The sequence below is a fragment of the Theobroma cacao genome, chromosome 5, assembly GCF_000208745.1.
Source record: "Theobroma cacao cultivar B97-61/B2 chromosome 5, Criollo_cocoa_genome_V2, whole genome shotgun sequence".
Classification (NCBI taxonomy): Eukaryota; Viridiplantae; Streptophyta; class Magnoliopsida; order Malvales; family Malvaceae; genus Theobroma; species Theobroma cacao.
Window position 1 is genome coordinate 35070051 of NC_030854.1, and position 7616 is coordinate 35077666.

The following is a 7616-nucleotide window of genomic DNA, read 5'->3' on the forward strand; positions in this document are numbered from 1 at the left end:
CCCAATTGAGGGAAAAACCTTAGCTTGTAATAAAACTCATCCTAGGGGATGAGTAATAAAACTAGCCGTATCAACAGAAGACAAGGAGTTGTAGTGTGACTTAAGTCTATTGTTGCCCCCCACCAATTGACCAAACACTTCTGTTCAATAGATTTAAATAAATTTGTCGGCTGTAGGATAACGCTTTTAATTTCCAAATAGAACTTAAAACTTCCCATGATTACCAATTAAGTGATCCAAGTACGGAAGTAAACATGAGCCAACGCCTAGCACCCCACCATCACGTGAACATGCACCCTATGCTTTCGAATTACCAATTTAGTAAGTACAGCTTTAGATTAACGGTGGGAATTTTTTTTTTTTGAAAAGCATAAGGAGATTTCATTGATAAGAATGGGAAGAGGACTTCCCCTTTACAAAACCCATGGCAGACTTCCATAGTAAAAAAAACAAAAAGAGTATTGGTTAGAATGCCCATTCCCAGTAAGGGTATACTTTCCCAATACACCCATTCAAAGCCAAGGATCAAAAGACTTAACACCAAGGCAATCAGAATCAAACAAAAAGACACAAGTAATTAGTAATCAACAAGGAGCAAAAAGAGCAGAAAAGTGATTCAGGAACAAGTACAAAGTCGACGCATAAAAACCTTTAGACCAACCAGCATAACGCTTCCTCTTCTGAAGCCACATTGCCTCTCCGCAAGGTAAAAAAGGAGGTGACCTTCCTCATCCGGGCCCCGCCGAACCATCAGTAGCTAAGCTCTCAAACTTGCCTTGAAAACAATAAGAAGGAACACCAAGAATGTCCAATAGTTCTGCTCATCAACATTAGTTATCCATAAAAGCAGTCCAAAAACAAGGGAGACAAAAACTCGATCCATTCAGTGCCAGAAACCATAAGTAATCAAAGAAGTGTCACCCATAGGTTATAGACACAGAAGAGACAGATCCACAAACAAGAACACGAATTTTCAACCTTCATTGGCGAGAGTAACAGGGAAACATCTGCCCAAAAAGCGACAAACTTACCTAGGGTGGTAAATTTCAACGAGGTCAACTTCTCTGCCCACTCCCTCCTTGGCCAGGGGATCGGCTTCCTTATTCCCTTCCCTTGTGTAGAGAGAGTGTGTGTCCGGTGTCACTTTTGCCTTTTTGACATTGCTCTATGCTGACAAAAACCAAGATTCAAAGATGCCTTCCAATTTCTTGTACTTGGCTTTGTGCTAATAAAACTTGGATCTCTTGAAGTGCGCCATGTTTAGTGTGGATTTAATTCTATAAATTGCTGCTTGAAAGTGATTGAAATATGAGTTAATGTTGAATTTTCCCTTCAGATTTGGCTTTATTTACTCAAATATTAGAGTAGAATTGAAATTTACTCGGGTAAAGTCCATTGAAGTGAATGCCCTGTAAGGTATTTATTAGACAAGTATAGGTTAAATAATTAAACTGTTAGGTATAGGCTTAGATGAGATTATGAACAAGTTGGAGAGATGTATTTTTTGTGTGTTGATTGGTGTGAAAAGGCTAGAAAATTCATGATTTTTTTTCTTTTGCAGTTCAGTAAATGTGTTAAGCAATTAATTATGAGGTTGTTCTGAGTAAGTGGGATACGTTTTTGGCGCCTGCTTATGTGCAGAGCTCTTGTGAATTTTTGTCCCTTTTGATGTTTCTTGTTTTGGTGCTGTTGAGTATTAGATATGGATTGAAATGGTACTTGATCTCACAGGCAACTAGGATTGCTCTTTGCCAAGTCATGTCCCTGGCTGTGCAGGGGTGATGCTCCTACTCCTGTCCCCTATCCCTTCCTGGTGGGGATAGACTTTAGTAAATTCATATTACTAGGCCTTTCAAAAAAAATTATGAAGTTGTTCTGTGGTGGAAAAACTTGACAAATAAGAGAGATTAAATTGTTTTAAGGACAAATTAAGACATGAGTTGACATTAATTACTCTAGGCAACTATTTTGAACGGAAATAGACTACTGCATTATTACTGTATTAAGTTACTTTTGACAGTTTAACTCTATGATCATGTCAAATGAATACAACCTTTCTGATTGCTTGAATTGAAACTGGAAATTTCTTGGATGCTTGAAGTTTGTGAATGGACTTTCTTTACGAGTACAATACCAGAAAATGTTCAATTTTCAAGGTAAATTCTGTCAAAATTTCGAAATGCCTATCCCTAAAATCTTGCCCATGTGAGATAGATACCAAAAGATAGGAAGTACTAGAATATAGCTAAAAATAATAATTTAAATTCACGACCATTTATATCCTAAGGGTTTATTGTGTTTGAGCTAATGGGACCCCAATCTATTATTTCAGTGCGCAATAGTAATGGGACCCCCAATCTATTTATAACATCATGGCCGCATTTAGGCATTAAAAAGGATACAAAGGGCAGATAACAAAGAGAGGACCAAGTCAAAACTTCTTTTTTCCACATTATAATCATTGTGCGTTTGCCTTGACAGAGAAAAACAACTCTCAAGCGTTGATCCACATATCATATGCAATTTGCACTGGCAGCATCACATGGTTACGTTCTTTTTTTTTTTTAAAGAGCAGAATTCATTTCATGCCATGATAGAAGAAACAAAAGACAGACACTAGAGGAAATAAATCTCCAGCCACCAACAATACAGACCTACCGAACCCCAAAAAATACATCTGCGGGGACAAGATCCTCCTGCAAACCCCAGCATCCGACATTTACAACCCCCCATACCTCATAGAGATTAGCATAGCCTCGTACCAAACATTCAGACGATCTAGCGAACTGAACAAAACAGAAACTAACCCCTGTGCATCATAGAGAAAGCATTCACAGAAAAAAAATCAATACTTAAAGTTTGGTGGGTCCCATTTTATAGACTGCAAAGTATTGCCTATTGCCCTGTTTAAGCTGACATTTATATATTAGAAAAATGATAAGCTGTTGATCGCTAGACTCAAACTAATTTGGTGAATATTTAATTTTTCGCATGATATTTTTAATTCAAATATTGAATTATTATTATTATTATATTAAATGCAATTTAAAAAAAAATTAAATTCATCAATTTCATCAATTATTATTAAAATTTGATGAAATCTATCACTTCAACACCGTACAGGCATTCATGTGACTTTTCACGTAATAAAAATAAATGGGTTTGGACACTTGAATATTCAAGTGGGAAAAAGAAGCATTAAGGTAAAATTCTTATCTTCAGAATCTAGATCTTTTGTGTTTGTGTTTCAGGTTGTTAGACATATCTATCATATGTCTTGGTTGTTGTACAGATCAATAGTACTAACGGTCCATCTTTTTCCATGCCTAAAAGACACGTTATATATATAGAGATATAATTATTCCATTATTTAATAACAATTCAATATAGATTCAGAAAACCCTTTTTGTCTGGTAATATTTAAATGGTTCCAATAGTAGGCAACCAAATGGAAATGGTTACCTATTAATAAAAATTTCTTTGGCCCATCTGATTCCTTGCATGTCACCTTAAATACCAACTTTTCTTCTTTTTCTTTCTTTATGTTAACAGTGTCAGATATAGCTCTGCTACTGCAAGTGTCTGTTACGCAGTTTGCTGAATTTAATGGGTTTCTGTGTGCTCCTGTTGGTGTGGAAAGCAAGAAAATTCATGATTTATATATCTTTAGCTAGTTCAAATAATGCGTTAGCTAGGGCATTCGAAGTGGAAAAACTTGCAACAATATTAGGATGAAATGGTTGTAACTTGTAAGGCAATTTGAAACAATGTTTATTATTAAGTTATTAATTAACCAGTACACTAGCCAAAGTGTAATTGTGAACTTGCTTCCTCCTTGCTTTAATTCGGTTAAATAACATGATTGGGGACTTTAGGCAATTTACTTAGGATGGTTAAAATGGAAATAAGTCAAGAATATAACATATATAAAGGGGGACAAGAGTTGCATCTAATATAATAGTATTTTCTTCGATCGGCCATTGTGGAAAAGGTAACCAACTGCCAAAATGGTCCACTCTATTAACTGCTTATAATTCAAAAATTCCACAGGAAACCATTCTTTCACATTAGCTGCTTTCTTCTTTGTGAGTGGTCGCCGCCCTGAGTAGGGGTTTATGGGTTTGGGTCAAAGTTGTGATTTAATTAAACCCATCGTGGATTATGTGCCATTGTTGGAGGGTTTAATGTACTATCATGGGTACATTTATAACGTGATCAATTAATAATGAAATACAATTAAGTTAAAATATATAGCTCCATTTATGAAAATTTTAAATTTCGCTACCCTGCATATATAGGAAATAAATTAAGAATGAGTTATGATGCTTAATTTGTTGAATGCTTCGAGGTTTGAGAATGGACTTTCTTGGCAGGTGTAATGAAGGGGAAATGTCTGATTTTCTAGGGAAACTTTGTCGACTCTCGATCCCCTGAAATCTCAAACATATATGATACTAATTAATGTTGAAATATATAGCATTAATCTTAGATATAAGCTTTTGTTTCGAAAATGATAACATTATCATATTGTCTTTGTAAAAAAAAATATATGTTTTATAATTTGTCTCTCTAACCATCCTTACTTTTTCTGAAATAGGACATAAGAGTAAATAATAAAATACAAATGTGTTCATTTTTCACGTACATAAAACAAACTTTATGCTTCCATTCGAAAGTTAACTAGTGTAATAGTTTCAAATGAAAAAACAATATTGTCATAAGAACTTTAGCTACTTTATACTTCCTCTTTATCATTTTTTTTAAATGTTCCAAATTGTTATTTTTCCCTTTTCAAAAACTTAATATTCTTAATTCTTTTTTATTCCAATTTTTTTCATAATTCTTTTTCCTATTTGACGTTATAAAAAGCATAGAACATTAGTTTTATAAAAATTAAGATTTATATAAAAATACAATTAAATCCATAATTTTTTCTTCAATTCTGTGAAAATCAATTATGAATAAAAAAGTAATGTTCATTGCCGTGCAAATTTTTATTTTTTTAAATTAATAAGAAACATTTGAATTTTATTTTTTAAATAAAAGATTATATATTAATTAATAAGTAAAATACTCGAATAACGTGTAAATTTTTATTTAAATTTGAGAGATTTCCTTTTAACCAAACTAGAGAAATGTACCAACCTAAACCCTGTGGAGTGCAAGTTTTTATTATTCATATTTCAGAAGCCATGCAGAAATTTCAAACGCTTTTTTTAAGGCTGGGCGCATGTGACTGACAGAGGTCTAAACCTCCCAGGTTCAAAAAGTGGCTTCACCGACTATGGGCAAGAGGGATCTGAGTTTAACAGACTCATGGGCTCTTGTTTTTTCTTTTGCAAAGTTTGACTCACCTGGGTTGAGAGATTGAAAACGTGGCCATTCTCCTATCTTACATGTGGCAGAATGAGGAAGCCTGTTGGGACTTTCTTTTATGTAATAGATATATATGAGAGAGAATGTCCCGATTCCCAAACCGAAGTTACTTCTCCACTTCATTTTGACATTTCTCTTCACTGACAAGAGAGCAAGAGATACTGCATTGTCCTTTCCTAAATAATGTCCCCCATGTGTTACTTCTTGACTTTTGTCTTTGTGACATTTCTCTTTCCTGACAGGAAAGAGAGAGAGAGAGAGAGAGAAATTCTTTTGATTTTCTTTTTAGAAGGATTTTGTTTCATTTTTTGCATCAAGTGTATCACATCCAATAACGTGAGTGGATCCCTAATGCTTTCCTTATTTGTCAACACCTTTTCACGTATATGTACTGTATAAATTGGGTTGTCGATGCCGGAGATTGATGGATTCATCTTGGGGGCAATGTGGTCTACCGCAATCCCGCCAAAAGAAATAAAGATTAATTGTATTAGTAGTAGACAATTTTTGTGTGTGTAGACATCGAAGGCTTGTTTTTTATGTAGGTAAAAATATTCTACAAGTTGCCTCCGAAACAATTGGGAGTTGATTATTAAAACATAAATACAGCTTTATGAGTAGTAGCAAGTTGGTGTTTGTGGAAATGGGATAGTGTTGGATTGGCTTTTAACTGATGATATATTTCAAGACAAGTTATGTTCTTAATGACTTGACTTATTCTGTACTGCTTAATCTGTTGGATGGTTGAGGTTTGAGAATGCACTTTCTTTGCATCTGTAATAAAGGTCAGATGAAACTCTGTCAAAATGTTGGCATGGCTCTCTCCTGAAATCTCAATCATAATATAAAGGCTTAGGATAACTAAAGCACTACTTTTATAAAATGTCTAGACTGCTAGGGAAAAGGCCAAAAGGGTTTGAGTAGGGACTTTTTTAGTTTTTATGACATTTCTCGACTGACAAGAAAGAGAGAGAGAGAGATGCTTTTGATTTTTTTTTTCAGAAGGATTTTGTTTCTTTTTTGGTATCCAATACTTTGAGATTACATCCTTTAAAAAAGATAAGAGAAACATACAAGTAAAGATATGAGCATGGTTTTTAAATTAAGAATAGAACACCTTAAAAGGGTATAGGTTATTCTAATTTTATATCGTGATCTGAGGCATGAAAAGTGAGATCATAGTCACAGCAATAGAATTGAGTTTTGGTGGGTTTTGAGAAACTTATCTACTCCTGAAAATGTCAAGCACAAGGAATATTTATAAATTCAATCATTTAATCACAATTGTTTGACTGGATATTTGTAAAGGCCTTCTTGTCGGTCACGAATTGAATATATAGATGGTTCCAATATATATATCTTTGTCGTATAACCTCTTTTACATAGGATAGCACTTCTAGAGATAGTAATGGGTATTTTGTCATAGGGTATGATATCTAACTCGCTTATATTAAATTAAGGTAGTCCATAATCAGGTTTAGAATGGGTTACTTGTACTAGATTTGGGTATCACCCTTTGAGTATCTACTATCTAAACCTCATTATCATTTATAAATATTTTATTATTATTTCAATAATTAAATTAAAAATGTATAATTTTTACAAATTTTACAAGTAATTCTTTTTTTGTTAAAAACTAATAATATATGAAAAATATGATTACTCTAATTATTAATGTGATGACATTAATATTTTTAAATTAAAAAATTATTAAATTATTAATTATGTTTAAATAATATGATTATTATATCATATAAAAACATAAATATGTTTACTTTCTATTTTATGTTAATATTACAAAATTTATAACTTATAAAATTATTAATTATAATATATATACCATTGTTTATATAAACTTATATTATATATATATATATATATACTTAAAGAGAGCTTTTGATATTAGAATAGTTTTGGAACCTAACTATTTTTTTTAATTTCATGAAATTAAGGACAAATCCATATAGTTAATTAAATTAATTCATAAAACTATGATTATTAATTAACTTGTAATGTTTTTTAATATATGTAGTTTATATATTATGTTCATTTATAAGAAATATAATTACTATTATATATACACTAAAATATTTTTAGTATATATATATATATATTTTTTAGTATATATATACTTTAAAGATAAACATATTTACTTTTTGTTTTATGTTAACATTACAAAAATTTTAACTTATAAATTATTAACTATAATATATATATATATATATATATATATATATATA